Raw genomic sequence first — 26291 nt, 5'->3', positions numbered from 1 at the left:
CCCATCTGGCCCCTTTTCTTTCTAGGCTGCCTTGGTTATTTTATCTCAGTCAGCTCTGAAAAGCATCAAGCACTTTATTTTTTATTTTTATTTATTTAAAAAAAATTTTTTATTATGTTATGTTAGTCACCATACAGTACATCCTTAGTTTTTGATGTAATATTCCATGATTCATTGTTTGCGTATAACACCCAGTGCACCAAGGCACTTTATTTTTTAATTTATTTTTATTATTATTATTTTTTTTTAGAGAGGGAGAGACGGGGGAGAGGAGGAGCAGAGGGAGAAAGAGAGAGGGAGAGTCTCAACCAGGCTCCATGGCCAGCACAGAGCCCGATGTGGGGCTCGATCTCACGACCCTGAGATCATGACCTGAGCCGAAGCCAAGAGTCAGACGCTTCACCGACAGAGCCCCCTCAGACGCCCCAAGAATCAAGCATTTTAAATACTTGCCTGAAAACTCACTGAAAAGCAAATTTCAACTCCTTAGACTTGAACTGAATTATGGGCCTGGTTCAGGTACTTTGATAGTGTTTGCATTGGGGGTCATTGTGTTTACCTCTTCCTGGGACAGGAGTTCATACTCCTGGGGTGGTTGAATTTGCGTGGAGCTGGCAGTCTCATTCTAGAGAACACAAGGTAGTGGTAAGGGGCGTGGGCCTTGGAGTCAGTCAAATGTGTTTCCCATCCGCACTCTACTTCTTGGTAGCTGTGCAGCCTGGGGGGGAGGCATTGCACCTTTCTTGTGTCTGTTTCCCCGTTTTACACATGGGGACCACAGCAGTCCCAACATCATAGGTTAGTTGTGAGGATTTAATAAGAGACTTTATTTAAATAGTGGTGCATAATCCTTGGACTCAGCTGTCATCATAATGATTGTTATTTCCTTGACTTGCTCAATTAGGACTAGAACAGGATGCTAGGACATACTGTTCCTCTAGGACAGGGGCAGCAACCAAATGCAGCCTGCCTGTGAGCGAACAATGATTTTCACATTTTTAAATGGTTGAAAAAAATGAACAGTACTGTTCGTGGCATGGGGAGAATGATATGAAGTTCATATTTCCGGGTCCATCAATCAAGTATTATTGGAACCCAGCCACACTCATTCAGCTGCATGTCGTCTAGGGTTGCTTTCGTGCTACAACAGCAGAGTTCAGTACTGGTGACAGTGATCGTATGGCCTGGAAAGCTTCGATATTTACTTCTTGCCAGTCTCTGCTCTAGGCCATTTAGCTGCCTGCCTGGAACATCAGAGGGATGGATAGTTTGGGAATAATTTGCAGAGTGTCACCACTCACATCCCCAAACTCTGTGTGTGCAGAGTAATTTACAAGCGAGGAAATTATATAGGTTCCCGCAGGACAAATGAGACGAGGCTTTAGTGGCATTTTAAACCAAGGGTTCACTTTGTGTCTTTGAGGGATCAGGAAGAATTTAAAAGTAGTGGCACCGTTGGTTAGATGAATTTACATGTTCTCTTGTTTTTCTTTCTTTCCTCAGAACCTTCTCTGCAAGGAGGCGAGAATGGATGATTAGTTTCTCTTGTAAAATGGATTGAATTGCTCTTATTAGGTGTACCGTAATACCGAGGCGTTGGTTCCGAATGTGGCAAAGTCTCATCTCAGCAAATATCACCTTAACAGCCTGTTCTCCCCCCAAAAAAGGCAATTTCTGTAGAGAAATGGAAAATCTTAGAATATCCAGGGTGGAAGGAGCCTTAGAGATCTACAGGGATGATATTCATATTAATATCGCTCTGCTGATGTAGATACAATATCCTGTTTGAAGGCAAAATACTGTATAATGAACAAACCCCAGTCCATTCAGTCTCTTTGACCAAGATGGCCTTTAACGGGTGTTTGTGTATTGAAACTAGATTTGAATACCTGTAAGATATTAAATTTCATATGCTTTACAAAATGTGCAGTTATAGAGACACATAAACATAATGCCCAGGTTTGAACTGTGGGGATGGGGATAGAAATGTTGCCCGTTTAGGGGCTAGAAATGCCGAGGTTATGCTCTGCCAAATCTGTGGCCTTAATGAAATGCTTCTTCAGTAGGGGTGAGGTAGATATGGGGCTGGGGACAGGGGTGGGCAAAATCTGAGAGTTTGGTCTCCTAGGGGGAAAGATGCGTGTTTAGCTGAGCTATGCAAACATACCAATCTGGGTGTCTCCGTCAGGGAGGGATCCTAGGCTGTGAAGCCACAGGTGTGTTGGGGGGAGGGTGTGAGAGAATGGCCCGCCACAAGGGGAAGGAGGAAGGCAGGGAGGTGATGAGAAGAGGTATTGGACTAGACCTTTCTGAGAGGATCTCAGAACCTCTTACCCCTCCCCACCTCTTGCTTTTATACTTATCAGACTGGTGTTAGGGGAGATGTACTTCTTAACATTTGGTGTTCTCCTGACGTACCCCATGCTTCTGTGTATAGCCAACCTGCCAAGCTGCAAGGTGGCCACATGTGCATGGGACTGGCATTCCACGTTCATTAGATACAGAATCCATTGAGCAGTCTTACCTTATAGACTGAGGTTTTATATCAGAAACTTCCATAGAACTAGACCTGGCCCCTTTGGCCCTTTAGTGCTCCTTCCCTTTCTGTGTCCCCGGGGAGGCGCACTGAACATCTGTGACAGTCACTAGCTATGTACACACAGAGCTTCCTCTTTATATCCTCTGCTGGTGGAATCCCACTTCAATGAGGCTTGGAAACGGAGTGGAAATCTGGCTAGTCAACAAACTACTTTACAGGGGAATCAACTTTTGGTATGGCCACTGTGGAAAACAGGATGGCAGTTCCTCCAAAAATTAGAAATAGAAACACCAGGGGTGCCTGGGTGGCTCAGTCGGTTGAGCGTCTGACTCTTGATTTTGGCTCAGATCGTGATCATGGGGTCGTGAGATCAAACCCCGCCTTGGGCTCCATGCTGAACATAGAGCCTGCTTGAGATTCTCTCTCTCCGTCTCCCTCTGCCTCCTGCCCCACCCCACCTACTCATGTGCTCTCTCTCTCTCAAAAAAAAACTATTTAAAAAATGCCAAGTGATCCAATAATTTCACTATTGGGTATTTATCCAAAGAAAACAAAAGCACTAACTTGAAAAGATATATGTACCCCTATATTTATTGCAGCATTAGTTACGATAGCCAAGATATGGAAGCAACCTAAATGTCTAATAAGAGCCAAATGGATAAGGAAAATGTGGGATGTGTGTGTGTGTGTGTGTGTGTGTGTGAAGAAATATTACTCAGCCATAAAAAAGAATGAAATCTTGCGATTTGCAACAACGTGGACGGACCTAAAGGATATAATGCTAAGTGAAATAACAGTCAGAGAGAGACAAATACTATATGATTTCACTCATATTCGTAACCAAGGAATAAAACAAATGAATAAACAAACAATACAGTACAGAGAACAGACTGATGGTTGCCAGAGGGGAGAGGGGATGGGCAAAATGGGTAAAGAAGAGTGGGAATTATAGGCTTCCAGTTATGGAATGAATAAGTCACGGGAATAAAAAGCACAGCATAGGGAATATAGTCAATGGTATTGTAATGGAGTTGTGTGGGAATACAAGGTAGCTACACTTGTGTGCACAGCATAATATACAGAGATGTTGAATCACTATGTTGTACGCCTGAAACTAACGTGATGTTGTGTGTCAACTATATGCAAATACAAAGTTTTGAAAACAATAAAGTAATCAATTTGAATGCCCATACTACCACTCTAGTCGAACAACAGAGCTGATGACTCTGTCTTGTGAATGGTTTAGGCAGGAGAATAGCAGTGGGCACAGCTAGAGATGTCAACACCATGAAGTATAATGACTCATGGGCTTCGGACTCTTCCCCCAGGATGAGGCCAAGAAGAGATCTTGGGCTTCCAGCTTCTGGTGCATGTGTTTCCTTTGGACCAGGTGGTGGTTGGTTTTCAGGGATCTGTGCGCCTGCTCAGTGCAGGGTTCTGAGAAGTGGGTGGTGGGAGTGGACACGGTCGACCCCAGGCCATTGTGATTCTGTGGGTGTGCTTCTTCAGGGAAGAAGCCAGAGTAAGAAAACTATCTGTCACTAGTCCTTTAGCCATGTTTATTCACTGAACTCACATTTTTATGACAGGCAGATGCTCAAAGGTGTAAATAAAGCCAAGTATTTTAGTTTGCCATTGATTTTCATGTGTAAATTCTCAATATAGTGTTGATTTAAGAATAAAAATAATGGCCTGGAGTTTTGTGCTCTGCTGTGGCAGTTATACTGTTGGCCAGCAAGGGCCCTGTGCTCTGAGGTCATCTCTTCTCAGAGGGGAACATGTATTAGAGTCATGCCCACTGATGATGATAGCTCCCATTTTCCGAGTACTTGCTATGTGCCAGGCATTGTCGAAGTGTTTACTAACGTGACCTCATTTAATACCACTGGTAGTTCTGTGAGGTAGAGTCCTCTTTTTAGACACATGTTACAGATGGGGAAACTGAGGCTCAGGGATTCACTTGTCCAGGACACCAGTGGATAATTCTAAGGAATTCTCGAAATTCTAAGGCAAAGCCGCCTGACATCCTCTCCCATTTCTTTGCACCACATTTGTGAACTTCTGTGGGGCACTTTGCTCGGAGGGCTGTCGGTCCGGTAGTAAGTATCTTGCAGACCCGGCAGGGCTGGAGACCCAGAACTAGAACAAGAAACCAGGAGCGCAGGTGAAAGGGAGCAATTTCCTGGGAGACCAGGAAAACCGAAGCGGAAGCTCTAGCTTATAGGGGCCAGGGAAGGGAAGACTGAGGGGAGAAGCCGATGGCTTCGCTAACCAAGTAGAGAGAACCTTGGGCCTCGTAGGAGCTGGACAGAAAGAGCGTAAGAGGGCAGGGCGGGCAGCCCTGGTTCCCTCTAAACGTCCCTTTCACCAGGCTTCCTCCCCATGGCTGGAGGCAGGCAGCTCCGGTGTGCAGGGCCCCTCGGCCTTGTTCCTGAGGAAGGACTGAATGGGGGTGGGGAGGTTAGGGTTATTAGTAAGGCTGTGTCCTCTAGGGAGATCTCAAGCCTGGTGTGTTGACTAGATGGAAAGGAGAGCATGCGAGCCCCCTTCTCCCTTCTGAGCGATCTCCCCTCCCTGACCTGGCCGTCTTTACTTCTGGTCATTGTCACTGCAGGGTAGATCAGAACCCCCCTTCCTTAGGTCTCGGAGTCTGGAGACATCACAATGGCTCAGTTTAGTGTTTTTGTGTGCGGAGCCCCAGGGGCCGAGGGGAAGGCGCAGTCCTGGTGCCCCACTGTGCCCTTGGCCTGGGAGCATCCGAGTGACTTTTCACATCTTATCACCGTCCTTGGAGATAGTAATTTAGCATCAAGTCTTCTTAGAGAGGGAACAGCTGGTCTGCTCTGCTTTTCAAATCGTGAAGTTTATTTCGGAGGGAAGTTTCGTTTTCCCGGGGAGGTGTTACTACTTCCCAGGTTCCCCCTCATCTGTGAAACTAACGAGAAGGCAGGCAGCCTTGCTGCGGGAGCACAAAGTGTGAGGACAGACGGGTGCATCGGCTTTGCCCTGCACATCAAAGACGGCTACCCGGGTAGTGTGACACCAACTGAGTGAGGTGTGTTGCCATCTTCGTGCCGCCTGGTCTTTAGGCAGAAGCGGCAGGCAGATGACATAAATGGCTGTCATTCTTTTTCCGTGTCTGAGGTTTTGTTTTTCTGCTCACTCCGTGAGTTTTCCATTAGCTGTGCAGCGTCACGATGGCTTTCCGGTACCACGTATGGCTTTATTCATCATCATCACCAGCCTTCCACACACGCCCCCATTAAAGAGAAGTTTCTCTAATTACGTGTTATGCAGGTGTCTTGTATTACAAACAATGTTTAATTGTATTCGTTCAGAACAGGTTGCAATTAAAATCTATAAACAGTTTAAGCCTCAATAAAAGCTCCACCATCTACCTTACAGCTTAGCATTAATATTTACCCTAGAGAGGAAAAACATCTCTTCCTGTATTTCTCTGATGTACCATTTTTGTTATTAATAAAAACAAAAGACACATGTTTAATTGGATCCCTTAGGTATCGATTTAAAAAAGAGTTGGATTCCTCGCTTGCTGGGGTGGTTCCATAGAGCATCCCAGAACCATTCTTTGTTTCAAGCCTTTGAGGATGCACACGTTGAATGTTTTCCTTCCAGCTACCGTGCTAAGAGCTTACCAAACGCTGTGCGCTTGAGTGTGGGCAGCGGAAGTTCTCTGGGAGAGGGGAGGTCTGCAGCCTGCGAGGGTCCAAACAGAAGGCCACCTCAAGCTCTCTCCCCACATTGGGCAAAGGGAGGAAGGAAACAGATAGCAGCCACTTGGCACCAAAATCCTGCTGACCTGGGGGTTTGAGCTGTTGGAAGTTAACTGTGTAATCCATCCGAGGACAGTTCTCACAAGTCCTATTTTCAACTCAAAAATGTTAATATTTCTTTCCATACTTTATGTCATAATCAATATTCAATTTTCAAGGCAGTGAAACTAGTGAGACTATCAGACGAACCCAGCACAAGGAAAGGAAGGTAGGATGAGTACGTTGCAAATGGGGCAGAGCGGGAAGATAAGAGAACGTTTGTAACCATGGGCTGTCATTCCCGTGGGTTTACTTCTCTGGGAAGTGTGAGCCGGGCTGCCGTGGCAGGGGCTGCTGGCTTTGTCAGCAGACAAGGAAGTGCTAGACTCAGGAGGCAGAAACAGTATTCAGAAAGTGACTGAGTTCTTGCGGCCCTTCTATCTGTGGCATTGGGAGGTTTCTGGTGATGAGGCCAGCTGTGTAGTTCCTCTGGAGCCTGTGACTGCGGACCATGGTGGGATGGAATTCTCCTGCACCACAAGGCAGGCTGGGGGTAGGGGCTTAAGGAGGGCATGGAAGATGGTGGCACTGAGACGCCCTGGAGCACTGTTCTGGCCTCTTCTGGATTCTTGAGAATTGGTTCTTTCTCACGCCCCACCTTATCTTCATCTTTATCATGCCTTTCATTTCAACTTTTGCCAGTAGGTAAGGAGATCAGCATAACCCTTAAGGCCTTCACAAGAGAAGTTGAATAATAGCGTTGATTGATTGATTGATTGATTTATAGATTTTATTTATTCATTAGAGAGAGGGAGAGAGAGAATGAGTATGAGCAGGTGGGAGGGAGAGGCAGAGGGACAGGGAGAAGCGGATTCCCCAGCTGAGCAGGGAGCCCTATGTGGGGCTCGATCCCAGGACCCTGAGATCATGACCTGAGCTGAAGGCAGGTGCTTAACCATCTGAGCCACCCAGGCGCCCCAATAGTGTAGATTTATCAAGAACTTTTGAAATACACTAGGCATCTCACACATATTATCTCATTTAATCATTTCCCCAGTCCTGGATGCATGGTGATATGATCGCCACATCACAGATGAAGGAAGGGAGGCTCACAGAGAGGTTAGTCTGGCATACATTCTGGCCGCAGAACCAGTGAGTGGCAGGAGCAGACCCACAGCTCAAAGGTGAAAGAGGGCACTGTGTTTCCCATGGAGACTGACACTGAAAATATTGGCAATGAAATAAAGTGGCCCAGAAATCAGTGTTTAAGGGCTTCATGGGACCACACTGTCCTCATCTTCTTAACTAGTGTGTAATTAGAAATATTTCCAATCAGATAAACATTTCCAGACACATTTGTAATTATTCCAAATGCTGACCACTAGTTTCTCTGAACAGATTTTCAAGGGCCAGAAACTCACCTCTTATTAAGGGTGCTGACCTTCATCCTTTTTTTTTTAAAGTCATCTGATCTCTATGCCTAACATGGGGCTCAAACTCACGACCCTGAGATCAAGAGTCACATCCTCTACCAGCTGAGCCAGCCAGGCGTCCCTGATCTTCATCTTAAAGATTCTTAACGTTCACCATTTACCATAAAGAACCAAGGTGATGCCTTACTTTTCTGATGGGCTGCTAAAAAGAGTCAAGTCCTCAGGCTCAAGGACATAAATTGCTTGTACTTCAGCGCCGGGGGATGGATTTACGAGAGCTTTGTAAAATGGAAAGATGCCACTTTATTTATTTATTTATTTATTTATTTATTTATTTATTTTTAATTTATTTTTAAAGATTTTATTTATTTGAGAGAGAGAGCGAGAGAGCGTGCACAAGTGGGGAGGAGGGGCAGAAGGAGAGGGAGAAGCAGACTCCCCGCTGAGCAGGGAAGCCGGACCCTGGGCTCTATCCCAGGACCCCGGCTGGGATCATGACCCGAGCAGGCAGAGGCCTAACAAACTGAGCCACCCAGGCGCCCCTGCTCTAATAATTTATTTAACTAACATTTACTGAACACTTCCTGTGTCAGGCCCCTTGCTGGGGTGTTGGGGGCACAAAGATGAGGGAATTCTCGTCCTTGAGAAGGTCACAGTCAGCTGGGGGGATAGAAGTGAGCAGATAATTACGAAGTGCTTGGACGAGTGCTACCATGAAGATCTGCAACTCTGTTTGCTGAGTGCTTTGGAGGTGTGGGCCCGTGGGACACTGTGACTGGACAGTGGCAGCCCTGTTAGAAGAAGATCTGGAGGCCTGTCCACCTTGGACTTGACATTCAGCCTCCAGCCAAACACTTGTCTTCCAAAATGATTTTATTTTAACAGAATCAATTTTTTATTATGCTAACTCATATGATGTGTTCTGTAGAGATTTACTGAAGCATTTTTCCCTTTAAAATAACTAACTGTATGTTTTGACATGCTTCAGGGGATACTTTTATAAAGTAGCATGGATAGGACAATACCGGAATACATCAGTGTGCTGCAAAGCCTGAATTAGTAACACACAAACAACTGCACCTTAAGAAATATGAAGAAATGCAAAATGCTAAAAATCATGAACTACAGAGAGGCAGCTTGGCATGGGGGAACAGTTGTTTGCAAAGAGGAAGGCACGGGTCCCTGCTGGCCCTCGGGCCGAGTGCCCCTAGCCGGTGCCTGTTTCTTTCCAGACCTCAGTTTCCTGGTCAGGAGAATGGGTGGTGGATGAGAATCTCATGTCGCTAAAGCGCCTTCCCGGGAGCATCCAGCCTTGGGGAGGAAGGGAACGAACTGCAGGGAAAAAGCAGCCCTCCCATAGTAAATAGGGCTTTTAGTCTCCGCTTGTCCCAACCTTCTGGCCGCCCCGTTCCAGCCCTTTCCTGTTGAAGGCCAACCAGAATGCAACACTGGGATCAGCCTTTTGGAGGAATGAGTGAGGGCTTGCCTCTTTTTCTCCATCCCTGCCCTCTCCTAACGCATATGCACGTGGGGTCCTATGCATGCGCACGTGAACACACGCCCCCGCCGTACTGGAGAGAAAGAAGAGACTCCTGTTTTTCACTCAAGAGTCTCACAAATGACAGCTGTACTTTTACACAGCTAAGCTATTAGATAGAATTCCATTCTCCTTGTCAAGTTGCAGACAGGGGAAGGAGCCCAGAATTCTAATGGTGCCGGTGTTCCTGGCAAGCACCTTTCACAGGGTGGTAAGATAATCAGTCCGCAGTTAGGCAGTCTGAAGGCTTCAGTTTTCCTCTGACTTGGAAAAAAGAAGGGGCGTGGTAATACGGCTTCCTTCCATAGGCCTTTGCTTTGAGGTGAACATACTTTTTTCCATCAATTACGTAGTTCTCCGCAACCACCCAGTCCCCCTGGCAATCCAGGAGTGAGGACATGACAGATTAATTGACTCTGTGTCTTCGTAGCATTGGTGGACCACAGACTTCTGGGAATTGGAGTTGCCTTTCTTCCTTTGAATTCAGCCCATACCCTCCTTCAGTCAGGATGCATTTACCCTCCCAGAATCCCCTCCTTAAGGACAAGCAGGTGGGCTACTCAGGGCATCCTAAAGTTTTCTGGCTCAAAGAACATAATGCAGTTTATCTACAAACCCGCCCCATTCCCACCTCTGCCCTTTGGTTTCCTCTCCTTTCTGTGATTTTAGCACTTTGAGTTTATGGGAAGCTCTGAGTTCCTTAATGTAGGCTGAAAAAGAATAAGAAAGTGTGCCAGAACTTCACCCCCCATGGAAAACATGGGAAATAAAGGACTCCAAAGAGTCCTTGCATCTCTTGTCACTTGCCGGGACCTGAAGAGGTCTGTTGCCTTGGCTTCCTGGGCCGGGCTGGCATCTGCAGCCTTCTTGCCATCCGTGGAGCAAATGGCTGCAGGCAGTTGCCAGAGTCCAGTGCTCGGCTTGCCATGGGAAGCCTATTGACTTTAATCGTGACCATCTGGCTGGATGCGTCAGAAGATATCTCAGGGAAGGCTTATTTCATGAATGGACCTTTGTTTATTTCAAAGCCACACTGCTGTTCTGACTTGAGCATTGCATTTTATGCGATGGGCACTGGAAGTACAAGCGAAAGTTCTGCAGAGGACAGTCCTCGTGAAATTTACCGATCCATGTGTGATTGCCACTTTCAACACAATCGGGACACAGTCGTTCCCCTTTTACTGAAAACATACGGTGGCTACTTCGAGCAAACCCTGGGCCAAGTCATGGTGCCATTAGGCAGAGCAGGCATTAAGAAGGGAAAATGGTATCCAGGTGGCAGGAGGAATTCAGTAGGTGGGATGGGAAATATTTATCGTTAATGAGCTTTCATAAGGAGAACAGAAAGAAGTTAGATGTGATTTGCAGGTCCATTGGCAGGCAGGATCTGCCTAGCAGACAGGAAATTTGGAGAGGATTCTCAGTACTGTACCTCACACTTGACCCGAGTCTCTCCCCCCCTCTCCTTCCCTGGAGCATGCTGAAGAAATATTATTGAGCTTTGCAAGTTTATTTAAAATAATTTCTGCCAATGGTCAGTAACCGTGACATTCCAGGCACCATGTTAATGGCTTTACTTACCTTCTCTTGCGTCATTCTGACAAGGATCCTGTGAGGTGGAAGATATTATCCCTATGTTACGGATGAGAAAGTCAAAACTCCGACATTAAGTTGATTGAGGTTGCATAGCTAGGAAATCCCAGAGCTGAGACTCAGTTCCGGGTCTCTCTGCCTTCCAGGCCCTTGTTCTGTACTATTTGGAAGTTCAGCAAGAAAGGAAAGGCACTTGTAGATTTGACAATGGATCACAGCTTCTCCCGGGGAAGTGCTTGGCGCGCGTCTACTGTGGTTCCTCTGCAGCCAGCCGGATCTGCCTAAGCAGCCCTGGCAACGGGAGCACATGCGTCTCCTTCACAGGGAGATATTCAGTCAGTCCATACTGCTTGAGCCCCCAGTGGTGCAGTCAAGGGGAGGTAAGAAGAATGGAAGGGATGGCGTTGACACACCTGCAGAAAGGCATTGTCAGCATCCCCTCCCTCCCAGCCTCCGTGGGGTAGAAGGATGGGACAGGCCAGCTAGAGAGGGGAGGGGAGGGGAAGAAGCTGAAGACAGATTTCCATTTCTTCCAATGTCACTTCCTTTCCCTTTGTCCCCTGTGAAGCCCACCACCTGCAGGTTTTTACGGAATAGCCAATTGAGACTTATGTCAGGGCCAGTGGAAAGGACCCTGTGCAAGTGTCAGAAGATGGGACATCAAGGCCAGCTTTACCATCTGTGAGGTGTGTGTGACTGCGGGGAGGTCCCATAACTGCAGCGTTTGCATCTGTACAGTGAACATCATCACCCTTTCCCATTATGTGTTACTAGATCACTGTAAAGATTAAATGGGGAGAAATGTGTCAAAGTATTTCAAAAGCCTAAAGCTCCACATAAGTATAGGGGATTATGAAAACTTAAGAAAGGGTGGTCACATAACTGACATTGTCTTTTAAAGGTTTTATTTATTTATTTGAGAGAGAGAGAGACGGGGGGGATGGGGCAGAAAGAGAGAGAGAATCTCCAGCAGACTCCACACTGAGCGTAGAGCCTGACGTGGGGCTCAGTCTCACAACCCTGAGATCATGACTTGAGCCCAAATCAAGAGCTGGAGGCTTAACCCACTGAGCCACCCAGGCTCCCCTGACAATGTCCTTTATTTATTTATTTTTTTAGATTTTATTTATTTATTTGACAGAGATAGAGAGGGAGGGAGGGAGCACAAGCAGGCGGAATGGCAAGCAGAGGGAAAGGGAGAAGCAGGCTCCCTGCTGAGCAAGGATCCTGATGCAGGGCTCGATTCCAGGACCCTGGGATCATGGCCTGAGCCAAAGGCAGATGCTTAACCCACTGAGCCACCCAGGCACCCCTGACATTGTCCTTTAAATGAGGGGCAGCGGGTGCTGTCCTCTTCCCTTGGTGGACAAGCTTCCTCGTCTTTAAAGCACATTTTCAGAGCAGAAGGAAGCCCAAGCGCCACATTTCTGATCTGAGAGCTAGTTTGAGATGTAAATGAACCCTGTCTCTCAAGACACAGCTTTGCATCTATTTTGCATTCAAATTTATTTATCTAGAGACAAAATCGTGCGTTCTTTACTTCTACTCACAGCATATGCAGGCAGATCAAATGAGGTGCTGATCCAGCAAAATGGCAAGTAGCCTTTTGCTTCCTTGAAATTGCTAATTTTACAAATGGCAGAGTGTTGAAACATGGCACGGAATATCTATTTTACTAGAATCTGGGAACACGGGCACATATGGTCTTGTCAAAAATGAATCAAACACAATTCCAGGATTATAATTAAGTAGTTGAAATTCCAAAAGGAATAACTTAACATGAACAAAGTCAGATTTAGATTGCTTTTTGCTAGCTTTCTCTCAGGCCCCTTCCTTGGTGTACTGTGGGCAACATAGAGACTTGCTCTGAGAAATGTTGAATTGTCAAACATCAAACGTTTTCACCCTGGCTCTAAAGGTGCTTGATTTAACATCCATATTCCTTGCTTTAGGGGGCTATATGTCTTAGAATGTAAGAAGACCAAGGTAGAAGTTAAGCCAAATGTCCCCATGTAAATATTTAGGTGAAAGCCTTCTCCTACCAAATAGAAACTTCTGATCAATTCCCTAGCAGGCCTACCGAGATAAAGAAGGAAGATAGGGCCATTATAGAAGGAAACTCTGTCCTCCCCACCTCTCTCTCTCTTCTCTCTTCTCTTTTTCTCTCTCTTTCTCTCTCTCTCTCTCTCACACACACACACACAGTTTCAATCTCAAACTCTGAATACTCAGTCTGAAAGCAGGGCCATGTATGATTCTTGCCTGTAAGACCAACATCTAGCATAAGGCATGTGGAAAGAGATAAGTTGGAGATTTACAAGCTGTCTCCAGAAAACATTCCCAGGGATTCCCCTGGAGTTGTTGTGGACGTGATTTGGGGTCCTAATTGAGAAGTCCGTGTCTATACCTTGAAAACAAATGTCAGTCCAAAGGCGGAAACAGCCCAAATGTCCTTCGGCTGACGAATGGACAAACAACACCAGGTACATATCTCCACACAATGGCATATGATTGAGTGGTAAAAAAAAAAAAAAAGAATGAAGGACTGATCATCCCACAGCATGGGTGAACCTTGAAGACATGCTATGAGAAAGAAGGCAGACACAAAAGACCACATACTCTATGATGATGCCATCTATACATAATGCCTAGAATAGGCAAATTCATGGAGACAAAGCAGATCAGCGGTTGCCAGGTGATGGGGGAAGGAGGGAGACTGGGAGATGATCAGTTAAAGAAGATGCCGTTTCCTTTTGGGGTGTTGAAAATGTTCTGAAACCAACTGTGGCGATGGTTGTGCAACTGGGTGAATACACTAAAACATTGAATTGTTCACCTTGAATGGGTGGATGGTGCCATATATGGATGATATCATATCTCCATAAAGGCATTACCAGCAAAAGTTTCTCTCCGATGGTTTTGGCGTGCACTCCCCATTCAGAAGCCTGAACCAGAGCAACAGATCTCGTCCCAGTTCAGATTCCTGACCCCGTTGCTAGGTTGTAGGATCTCCGGGTTCTTCATGGTCCAGCTTGCTGCTGCCCCAGCTTTAGTTCTGTTATCCAGAACAAAGAGCACTCTGGAAAAGAATGGATGCCATGGTGGAAGAGGAAGACAAAGACTTTCATCTTCAAGTGGTGTCTACATAGAACCACTGCTACCACTTGGGTAGGTGCTCTCCTGTCAGGATTGGCACCCAATTACTCCCGTCCTCCTGTTTTCCTAGGGCCTTGCCAAGCCCAAATCAGGTCACTTCCCTGGGAGATCGAAGTAGCCTGGAGATTTTTCTTCCACAAGAGTGCAGCGATTCTATTAATGAAAGCTTCTACAGAACATTTTTTTTAATGACTCATACAGGAAATTGTAACTTCCACGAAAAAAAGGGGGGGTAGATTTTTTAACCCTGGTTTAGCATAACAAACTTGAGAATCGAGCTGGGCAGTCCACTCACTAGCTCCTTTTCCTGCTTACTTAAAGAAAGGAAAAGAAAGACTTACTTGCTTCTTCAATCCCTAAGCTACTTCTGGTTTCTGACTTGAAAGGCAACCAGTCCAAAGGGAGGAAAGAGTATTTGGCACCTGAAAGAGAAAATATTCTTCTTCTAAACTGGGTGGTGATTTCTAACCATCGTTGATGAATATAAGTACTTTTTGTTAAAACCTTATCAATGAACACATGTTTCTAGGAAGATTATATCGCAGTTGAAAGTATGAAGGGGGTGCTAAAAGCCATGCTGGAAAGCCAGTATGCCCTTAATTCAACTAAACATATTTATCCAGTAAAGATTGACTGTAATATCCAGTATTTAAAATGATGGTGAAGATTAAAGCTTTGGTCAAAAGAGACTATGGTCTACTTAGAACATTTTTCCCACTTTCTTCCATCTTGGGTCTCCGTGCCTTTCGCAGAACTTCCGGGAGCGCCATGTTGGGATAGTGCATCCAGAGGTTCACAACCTCTGTGGTCCGTAGGAGCCATTATGAGGAGGGCCCATGGAAGAATAGGCCATTTTCATTGGAGAACAAGTGGTGGTTCCTAATTATGGTGACTGTGTAGTTTGTATTTGGATTCGTTGCACCTTTTTTAATGGTAAGATACCAACTGCTTAAGAAATAAGGATGTTTTAATTAATCCATTAAACAGATGTGAAAAGTAGCATTTTAAGAGGTGCAGTCTCTTTGAAAAATGGATCAAACTCTTGAATTCAACATACCCGATATGTTTGTAAATAAACTTATAGCATGAGTCCTTAAAAAAAAAAGACCAAAAAAAAACCAAACCCCTGTTTTTCCTAAGCTAGTTCCCTGAATAGATTACCAAAAATACTTAGATAATGACAAGTGATAGTCACCATTCCGTGTCTTTGGACTTGAACATATCATAACATAAGATTTGCTTCAAAGAGCGTTTTTTTTAAAAAAACATTTAACCAAATTGAAAAAGAATCAATATACATTTTGAAGTTTATTCTCAGCCACTCGTTCAAAGCCCTCAGGTACCCAGAGCAGTGATATTTTTAGTGCTATGTATCTATTTTCTTAATTCATTTGTGGCTGCAAAGAATGATTCTGCAAACAGCATGAAAAAGAGCCAAATACTGACTCCGAGGATTATGCAAGATGCCCTATAATTAGTTTTATGACCAAAAAGAAAAGAATGCCTTGGATGATTGAAAGGATGAAGTGAATGAATGAGTGAAAGAATGAACGAACAGATGAGTAAATATCATTTGTTTCACTGGTGGTGAGTATTCCAACAGGGAAGAACCAAGTGCATGTTTCAGCCGGGGCTTGCAAGTCAGTCGGAGCTCGGGACGAGCCAAGCTGGGGAGAGGGTCCGGGCAGAGGCAATATGCGACTCCAAGAAAGGAAGGCAAAGGAAATAAGAGGGTATTAGAAAGAAAGACAGACAGGAAGCAGAGAGAGGGAAGAAGAGAATGATAAGGATTCCGGACGGCGCAGCTGTGAGGATGGCAGGGCAGCAGGGAGGAGAACCAGCAAGCGGGGCGGGGGGCGGCGTGGATGGAGGACAGCTGGTGACTCCTGAGAAAGTCTAAAGTCCTAAACCTTTGTAATCTGGAAAACTTGGTTAACCACAGTGACTCATTCCCCAATTATGCCGCAAATCCAGGATTTTATTGGAAAAGCAAGCAGACTGGCCCAGGACATTCTCAACTCATGCTGCTGTTTCCACCTGGACATCTGACAGAGGTTCTAGATGACAGATAAACAAAACACCCTTCCCGACTTAAGAGTTGTTTAGGACACCTTTCATTTTGCAGCTGAAACCAGTATCGATAAACTTCACAAAGCGATGCCCATGTGCCGGTCACTGTTGTAAGTGTTCGTATGAACTCAGTGAATCCTCAGAGTAGCGCTGGGAGGCAGAAGCCATTGTCATTCCCGTCTTACAGACGAGGGACTGACTGAGGCACAGAGAGGTTCGGCGACTTGCCTCTGGTCACACAGCTCCTTGGTGGTACCACAGACCTTGGGCATAATCACTGGTCTGCATCTCTCGAAAGCATGTAGATGTCTAGGGGCGGTTCCGGGAATGGAGCCCAGGTCCTTTCTGCTGTGCTGACCAGAGCTCTGCAGTGCCCCCTCAGTAGGGCATCGATGGACCACATAACGTAATCCCACAGTGACCACAAGTATGAAAGCAAACTCTTCACGCTCCCTGTCTCGTTTTGAATGGTTCTACCTCTGGGAGGGGGTGAACCCCACCTACCCCCCCTCCCTGGGGCTGGGCTGCCCAGAACGTTGCCCTCCAACGTGGCATTGCTGTTTGGACAGTGAGCGATTCGGACCCGGCAGAAGGTGTCTCTACCCCTTCCATTCAATTCAGCGCCATGTGTAAAACGGGGAAACAGACACAAGAAAGGTGCAATGCCTCCCCCCAAGGCTGCACAGCTACCAAGAAGCCATCCTCCCAGCGTCCGACAATGGTAACGTGGCTCTTTGTAAGTGATTTAAAGGTAAATGGGCTGCATTAGAGGGTGGTGTGCTGAACAGGAGACCAAGGTATGAAAAACAATGCTACGGAGTGGGTCTCAAGGGCGTTGAGTAAACCTGCTGTCGGGATTTCCAGAGAAGATTTGATTGGGAAGAAAAACACATCTTTGCTTCATCATTTTGAAGCAATTTCATGCTTCAGTTCTCCATACTTCTGTCTTCCGAACACCTCCGAGGGCCACATTGGGACCTGAGCATCAGCCTGAAGTCTTGCACGATGGCGTCGCTGTGCGAGGGCACTCTGGGCATGATGCAGAGAACCACACGGGAACGCTGGATTTTGATACAACATTTAATCATTTTCTTCTGCCTCAATTAAGTTGAAAAGACTCAAATGCAGCTTAAAATTGAAAAGCGTAACTGAGTGAAAAGGTTTATATCAGATATTGAAAGGCTGAGATGTTCCCTTTTCTGAACTGAGCTAGGGAGGAGGTGGAGTGGGGGTGGAGAGGGCAGAAACCGCAGAGCCTTCCCCAGGGGGCTGTCTGGTGCCTGGTGGGTGGCTGAGTCTATTATGTAAACATTTCAAATGCATGTGGTCACTTCTTTAGGACCTTGCTTGATGGTCCGTGTGGTTGTTTCTTTTTCCCCCCAGCTTTACTGAGATATAATTGACATATAACACTGCATGAGTTTAAGGTATCCAGCGTGATGATTTAACGCACATATATAGTGAAATGATTAGTGCGGTAAGGTTAGTTAACACATCTGTCACCTTGCATAATTACAGTGTGTGTGTGTGTGTGTGTGTGTGTGTTGTGAGACCATTTAAGATCTACGCTCTTAGCAACTTTCCGGTGTACAACACAGTACTGCGAACTATAGCCATCTTGCTCTATGTATACGTTACAGCCCCAGAACTCATTCATCCTCTAACTGGAGGTCTGTGCCCTTTTACCAGGATCTCGCTATCCCCCCCACCCTCCGCCCAGCCCCTGGCAACCATCATTCCCGCCTCTGTTTCTCTGTGAGTTTCACTTTTCCTGATTCCACACAAACGTGAGATCATACAGTGTTTGTCTTTCTCTGTCGGACTTATCTCTGTGAGCAGAATCCCCTCAAGGTCTAACCTTGTTGCAAAGGGCAGGCTTTTGTGGGATTGTTTCTTGGTGTGAAATGCCAGCCCGAGCAAATGTGGTTTCCTTCAGTGGCTTGGTTGGTGCCCGCTGGGGGTGGAGAAAGGGCTCTCTCGTTTCTCCCACACACACTGTGTCCTGCAGTCTGTGCCGGGGTGCCTCACGTAGATCGGAGCAGGGCTCCCAGCTCTGGATGCACATCTGAATCACCCTGGGAGCTCTTCAGAAGTGCTCGGACTCATGCCCCATCTCGTAAGATTCTGGTTCCTTTGGTCGAAGGTGGGGGTCTGGGCATTTGTAATTTTATTTTATTTTATTTTATTTTTTTAATGATTTTTTATTATATTATGTTAGTCACCATACCGTAATTTTAAAAGCTTTCTAGGTGATTTCGAAGGCACAGCCCATGTGGGGAACCCCTGACTTGGAGGGTCTGATTGAATTTGGGGGACATTTTCCTGCTCTGCTTCACTTCACTCACCCTCTTGCAATTTACGGGGAGAGTCTCATTCTTCATTGTGACAAGAGGGAGAACTGTGTCTGGTGGCCTCAGTGCTCAGAATACATGCGCCAAATTCCTTCGGAATCTTGACCGGTGGTTTGGATTGCCTCCATTTCGTGCCTCTTTTTCCAGCTAGTATTTCCAGCTTTGCCAAATCCCATTTTTGGTAACCCTGCCTTCTGTACACCCTAAGAGAGATGGCTTGCCTTTCTTATTTCCCAGCGTGGGAAAAGTCTGCGGAGAGGGGCTTTTTAGGAGGCCCCAAGGAAAGAAGCTCTCATCTTCCTTCCACACAAGGCTTCATTCCGGAGATGCTCTGCGACAATGCAGACCTTCTTCTGCTCTCCCTGGCCAGCCTTCCTGGAGACGATTTCTGAAGGCAGAGCTAGTGGGGCCTGAGGGGGCTGCTCCCGGAGACCAGCAATTCCAGACTGAAATTCTCTGTCTTGGCGGCTCCCTGGGAATCCCCTCGGGAGGCCCAGGTGTGCACCTAGGAGAAAGAAAGCTATTGTGGAGGGATTGTGCTCTGCCAGGGACCCCAGGGCCCGGTCTGGGCGAGTGAGGGAGGAGACAAAGGGAAAAGCATCTCCAGTTGCTTCAGGTGGCCATGAATGACATTAGCAAACAAGGTCTGGGACTTCGGAAGGAGAGAGCACATGTCTGTGCAGGTTTCAGGTTCCCGACAAAGAAAAAATTTCAAGAGAGATTTACAGACACGCTCCCCACCCACCATAGACGTCTATGTTACGATTGTGACTATGCAAAGCACTACTGGCATTATTTTGTTATCTCTGTGACTTAGAAAGCGAGATGGAACCCTTTTGGGGCACTTACTACATGCCAAGCTGTGGCTCCGATCTTCGACATGATTTGCCCAAGGTCACACAGACTGGACAAGAGCCCAGGTCAGTCTAACATGGAATTGAAGTTGGTCCCTTCCTGGGAAACACAGAATAACTCTCTTGCTCTCTTGCTGCTTTGACATCATCTGTCATGACCCTCCTTCCCCATGTCTTCTTTTTAAGATAAACCCTTTCTGTTTCTTCAGGTTATTTTTAATGAATGTTCCTAGATTTGCCCTTTCCAGAGTCTCACCTTCCATTCTTCCTTGGTTCCTTGAAATCTGGCTTCTTTCCAACATCTCCAATGGAACTGTCTTTCCTTAAGGTCATTGGTGACCAGATTGTCAAACCTAACCCTAATCAACCCATATCCAGCCTGACTTCCTAGCATGTAGCACTAATGCTGACCACTCTTTTTTTCAATTGGACAATCTCATTCATTCCCATGGATGTACCATCTACAGGATGACAACTCCCAAAACTACCTCTGCAGCCGTGACCTTTCTCTTGAACTTCACACCCATCCATCCAACTACCTGCTGGACTCGTTAAATTTCAAATATCCCATAGGTTTCTCAAACTCCACACACTCCAAAAGGGAATCCAGCATTAACCACCACTCCACTCCAATCCTGCACTTCTCTCTATATTCCTTATCATGGTTTAATAGTGATATTGCCTTCCACATGCTCTACTAAGCTGGGAACTTGGGCACTATTTTCCCCTCACCCACTCAGCTAAATCAATCCTTCAAGTTCTATGGATTCTGCTTGATGAATAGTTCTCAAAGATGATCTCTCTTCTCTCCCTGACAGTGACTCCTTTACTTGGGCATGTCTTCGAGTATTTCAGGAGCTTCACAATATGTCTCTCTGATTCTACTCTACTGCACGAGTCTGTTTTCATGCTGCTGACAGATCTTTCAAGGCCCTTTTTCAACTGTTGAACCCACATTTCCCAAAGTACATTCCATTGCACCCTGGTTTTACGGGATGCTCTGTGCAAAATGGGACTGTAGTCTAGTAGCTTTGGGAAAGCCTATCTACTATGCTCTTCTCCTCTGGGAGGTTCATATCGGATGTGCCGAGAAGTCATCCAGTTAAAATACTGTTGAACTTTGTAGATTCAGCATCCCAAATGGATTTCATCATAGAGTCGTCCTTCCTCCCCACACTCACATTTTTAAGCATAAGGCGTGCCAACAATCATCCGCAGAACACCTTCGAAACCATAATCTCTATGTTCTGTGCCTTGGCATGGCTTATAAGGCTCTTCTTCATCTGACCTTCGCTCACCTGTCCAGCTACCCCTCCCCTTAAACTCTCGCCGCTCTCATCCTTATTGAGAATACCTTCTTCCTCACACACCTTTGTGTTTTTGTGCTTTTCTTTTGACTGAAAAGCCCTTCTCCTCTCCCGTGCACCTCTACCTGCCTTTACCTCATTACTGAAGACTCAGTTGTCTTCTCTCCAAGGGAGGATTGGTCACCTCTCTCTTTTTTACTTCTAACGTCTGTATATGTCTTGAATGTTACATTTAGAACATACGACATTATTCCATTTCTTTGTAGCTTTGCACATTTCAAACCAATTGGATTATTTTCTATATCTTTTCATTCTAACACCATCCTTGTCCCCTGAAGGGAGCTTGGGCTCCTTACTAACCCAACAGGAAAACAGTCCCATGCTTTCTCATTTTTGGAAAAACAGCATATGTGAGAGACCTTATAACTAGGTCTGGCCTAGAGTCCATCTATAGGCAGTGTCCTTGCTAACGAGTTCAGCTACGTGACATGCCCCACTGTGTGTTGCCTCCCCTCGACAGTGCAGTGATGGGCTTGACTGTAGGTATAAAGTGGATAATAACGCCTTGGTGCGGAAATGAAACCCAAAGCCACCTGAGCCTGTGCTCCCGAGAGTCAAGCTCAAGGCCGACCTGCAGCTATGTAGCCTGGATTTCTCTCCAGTCGTCTTGGGCCTGGAGGACTGGGGGTAGCGGTCTGCCCCATGAAGACAGCTCCTCAACAAAGAAAGGGAAAGGTGCATCATGGAAAGCTTCCTTTGTGCGGACACGGTGCTGAGTCTTTGCATGCACGATTGCGCTGTGTCCTTACGACCCCGTCAGATAGGAACTCTTATCCGCTTCATATCGCAGATGAGAACCTGAAGGCTTGGCACAGTGGAATGGCCTGTCAACGTTGGTGTTACGCTCCAGACCCTACTCCTGTCTGCGGCACTTCCTTGCTGTGCCACTGTGGGCAAATCACTTAATCTAGCCAAGTCTCCATTTTCTCACTTGCACGATAGGAGCAACACGTGTGCCCACCTGGTGGAATGGTCGTAAGGTTTCAATGATAGGTTGTATGCAGAGCGCCTGGCATGTGGTAAGTGCTCTGTAAGTAGTAACTATTGTGGGTTGGCATCAGAGACATTGTTCTCAGCCAAGATGAAGGCAAACAGGAGGGCAATTTTGTGTTAAAGGAGAGTTTGAGCCCAGAAATTATTTGGACTCTGAAAAGGTCACACTTCTCAGTGAAGCAAAGAGGGAGCCCTTCTCCAAAATGGTTGATAGTCACGCTTCTCAAGGGACAAAAAGAGGCTCCATTTTCAGGGCAGCAGGGAAGAAGGCAGCCAGGCACAAGAGCTCTTGTTGGGAAAAGGGCCGGCCATGTGGAGGCTGGAGCAGATTGCTAAAGCTTGGCTGCAGCGCAAATCAGGGATGGGCTTGGCGTGTACTCTGGGCAGCTGACCTGTGTGTGTGCGTGGTGGGTTGTAATGCCTCCCCATACGGATACCTGCACCCTCTCCTATAAGAGCTCCAGCAGACAGATATGGATGGGCCATCTGGGGAAGGGGTACAAGTACAAGTGGGTGGCCAGTGGGGACTGGAACTGTAGCAATGGGGTCTGCAGTCATTCTCCCTGGGTTGGCATTGTGACTCTGCCACTTGTTAGCCGTGTGACTTTGAACTACCTACCACCTCTCTGAGGCTCAGTTCCCTCCCTCATCTGCAGACTGGAGATAGAGTACCTAACGTATAGGGTTACTGGATGGAATAAAGGAATTTATCCACGTTAAGCATTCAGTGCAGACCAGGTACAAGGTAAGGGCTTAAGAAATTATAGTTATTGTCATCATTACTGTGTGTGCTGGATGTGGCGGGGGATGAGGGTGGGGGGGGAAGATCGGGGGGGGGCAGTGTGGATGATCAGAGAGCTTGCAGAATCAGTCCCGAATGAATCTTCTCCAAATCGACTTCTGCAAATATTGCATTTACCTCCATTAATTAAAAGAAGCTTTGCCTTCTTTCCTTTCAAGTTTATTTTGTGGCTCAGATCTTAATGAGCTTTTTAAAAGACTGTAGAGGTTTTGATCCAATTAAAACCTATCCTCTAAGATATCAGTACCTGACAGTTCCACTGTACTATTTCTGGCATTTTCCTTGAAATGATCGTAATGTGATATTTGTATCTAGTGAGAATTATGAGTTTTCAGGAGTCCTTAGATTAGATGGAGTTTAACTGCGAGGATGCAGCCTGCGCATTTAATCTACTTTAGAGCAGCTTTGTTTATTAGATGGTCCTCTCGGGTTTGGGGAAAGGGTGTAAAGTATCATCAATGAGGTGTGAAGCAGGTTTCAAAGGATGGAGTCTCTTGTTTTCAGAACAGATTGAACTGCTGCAAACTCACAGCTACTGCCCGGCTACCCACAGTGCTGATCCCCACCCGAACTCCAGCAGATTTTTCCTTCCCCGCGCCCCCCCTCCGCTGGCACTTCTGTGCTCCTTTACCTCACCCTGTGCTCCTGGGCCATGAGGCAGCTGCTGAGTTCCCCACCCACACAGCAATTCTCTCTGCTCCAGGATACTATGGTACCTTTATTTCTATGATTTTTTGAAAAGTGTTTTGATGCCAGTTCTGAAAAGAAAAAAGGAAAGAAAAGTGGTGTTGATGATCGCTCGTTTATATGTTGATTTTACCCTCTCTCTTTGTAAAAGCTCGGCTCCTGGCCATCCTCCCTCCAACCTGTTCTGCAAACAAGAGGCAGATGCCTCCTATCACTCTGCTGCCCAGAAAATTAAGTGGTTCCCACCCATCAGCCTGGCCCTCACACCGACCAACCCCCTTCATCAGCCTCATCTTCCATTTGTAGATTTTCTATATGTTTTGCCAGAAGTATGAAATATTCTGATAGCTGTCAAGTGTCAAGAAGGTTCAAGAAAGGTCAACCTCAGCTTCCTTAAGACGACTTTTCAAAAAGATCAAGGACTTTAAATTCAGCTTTGCACACTACTCCCTAAGTCCTTCCAAGTTCGTAGAAGGTAAATACATTTATTGCTCAACCCAGTATTTGATATCCATTTTTTAAAAGATTTTATTTATTTACCTGAGAAAGAGTGAGCAAGAGAGAGAGCATGAGCAAGCGGAGCAGCAGAGGGAGAGGGAGAAGCAGGCTCCCCACGGAGCAGGGAACCTGACATGGGGCTCGATCCCAAGACCCCAGGATCACAGCCTGAGCCAAAGGAAGACGCTTCACTGACTGAGCCACCCAGGCGCCCTTATATCCATTTTTGTAGCTACTGTATTATGTTTGAGTTGACTTTATAATTCAGTCAAGTTGTATTTTGTGTGTTGAATACATACATCACTGTATCCAGAGGCCAGTGTTTATTTAAAGGGCTTGGAGAACAATGTTCTATGTGATTTTGTTATAGAGACTGTCTTATGATTTGGTTATGGTTATCTTTATGTTACATGCATAGTCATATCTATGGTATACTTCATGCTGAAACTCCAGTCAAGATGACAGCATTGCTTCCATGGGAAATTGTATGCCGTGACAATGACATGGCTTCTAGTAATGGATGCATCATACCAAAACTTGAGAAATGAGCCTAGCCCAGTGCTTGCTATATACAGTAAGAGTTGACTACATGTCTGTCAAATGGGTGAACTGTCTACCATCTGCTCAGCCACAACTGAGTGGAAAATGAAAGATTGAGACTTCTCTTCTCTCTAGTTTATCATAATTGACAATTTTAGACAAGCCCCATAACTACTGCTGTCCACATTTCCTTACTAAGAGCCATCTACCTCAGAAAGGGCTGAAGAAGGAAGGACACTAAACATTAGTCTGGAATGACATTCTTTAAAAGTGATATTTAAACTCCATTAGATAAAAATGTAGGCTAAAACCAAACCCATCATTTTAGATGAAATTTTCTTCTCTTTACCCATCCAGATAGATGGTGACATATAATCAACGTGCATTTATCAAAGAATGCTATGATAGGTACTCAGCATTGTGCTGGACGCTGAATGAAAATGTTGCTGCTCAGAGAGCTTCCATCCAGTTGACTAGACAACATTTCCATGTGTGTACATTGGGGTTTCTCAACCTTGGGGCTCCTGACATCCTGGGTGGGATAACTCAATAGGAGGTTGTCCTGTGGACATCGTCGGGTGTCACATTGTAGGGTGTTCAGCAGCTTTCCTGGCCTCAACCCGTTCAATGCCGGCAGCAGCTCTTTCCAGTTATGGCCACCAAAAATGTCTCTAGGGATTGCCATTTCTCCATTTNCACATTGTAGGGTGTTCAGCAGCTTTCCTGGCCTCAACCCATTCAATGCCGGCAGCAGCTCTTTCCAGTTATGGCCACCAAAAATGTCTCTAGGGATTGCCATTTCTCCATTTCCCCTGGGATGCAAAATCCCCTCCCTTAGGAGACCCTGGGCGTTACGTGGTTTGCCATGCAAATTACTATGTGACTGTCAAATGAGGAAATAAAAGAGGAGGCAGGGATTCGCTGGAGAGAACGGGCTGGAGTGGTCAGAGACTTCAGCTGGATCTGAGGAAAAGTTGGGTAGGATTTCAATAAGCAGAGAGGTCATTGGAGGAGGAGAAAATGGCCCAAGCTGTCCACGCAGGGCATCGCCCTTGGTGGGTTTGTGGCAAGGCCTGCTGAGTACCCTATCTGGCTGGGATGGAGGAGTAAGCCAATCGTGGAGGATGAGGCTGATGAGGTGGCTTGGCTGGCGTGAATGACAGGCTGGTGGGTGGAAACCACTGGATTTCAGGGCAGCAGAGGGACAGGAGGCATCTGGCTCTGGCTGAAGTTTGTAGGATGGGATGGAGGGAGGACGGTCAGGAGCGGGCCTCTAACCACTAACCAAGTCATCCCTACTTTTGCAAAGACAGAGCGCAAAGCACGTGGACATAGACAGCACCGACTCCTAAGATGGGAGCGGCCTCTCTCAGTTGTGTGAGCACCAGGCACCAGGCCACTGATATCGTAGAATGGGCTCGGCAGATTTGTTTTCCTTTCTCTCCTTCGCCTGAGTGCTGGAGTTCAGAAGATACAGATGCTGCAGATTTGTCATCGAAAGTAATTGTCTTGTTCTGCGCATTAATATACTTCTCTAGAATTTTTTTTAAAAGATTTATTTATTTATTTGACAGAGATAGAGAGAGCCAGCAAGAGAGGGAACACAAGCAGGGGGAGTGGGAGAGGAAGAAACAGGCTCCTAGCGGAGGAACCTGATGTGGGGCTCGATCCCATAGACGCCGGGATCACGCCCTGAGCTGAAGGCAGACAGTTAACGACTGAGCCACCCAGGCGCCCCTCTCTAGATCTTTTAGATTAGCTCCTGGGGCAAAAATACAGTCTTCAGACAGTTCTCTCTTCAACAATATGTCTTCCAACAATTCTCTTTCCAGCTATGCTATACCTGTCTCCTTTTCCAGAATTTTCTCAATCAATTTAACCTACGCTGTCTTCCCTCCAACAATACAAACACACATTATTTGTGTTCAGATCCATGGATCATACCATTGTGATCATTCCTCTGTAAAGTGCGCCTGAAAAAAACTTGTCTTTCATATCTCGTTTTTGTCAAAAGTGTCTAATAGTCATGTTGGCGAGATGAACATTTTCATGGCATGTAGGGCATTCAGAAGGCACATCATGTGTGCCGTTACAGTTT

The 26291-nt window shown here is 46.1% G+C and overlaps 1 protein-coding gene and 1 pseudogene across 2 annotated transcripts in view; both read left to right on the top strand.

Moving 5' to 3' along the window:
• HS6ST2 (heparan sulfate 6-O-sulfotransferase 2) overlaps window positions 1-26291 on the top strand; it is a 453517-nt gene that overhangs the window by 290689 nt on the left and 136537 nt on the right. The window lies entirely within an intron of this gene.
• Window positions 14367-14991, top strand: LOC100477074 (annotated as a pseudogene).

Source organism: Ailuropoda melanoleuca, chromosome X (assembly GCF_002007445.2).
Source record: "Ailuropoda melanoleuca isolate Jingjing chromosome X, ASM200744v2, whole genome shotgun sequence".
Taxonomy (NCBI): Eukaryota; Metazoa; Chordata; class Mammalia; order Carnivora; family Ursidae; genus Ailuropoda; species Ailuropoda melanoleuca.
This window is presented reverse-complemented; position numbering and strand designations above follow the sequence as displayed.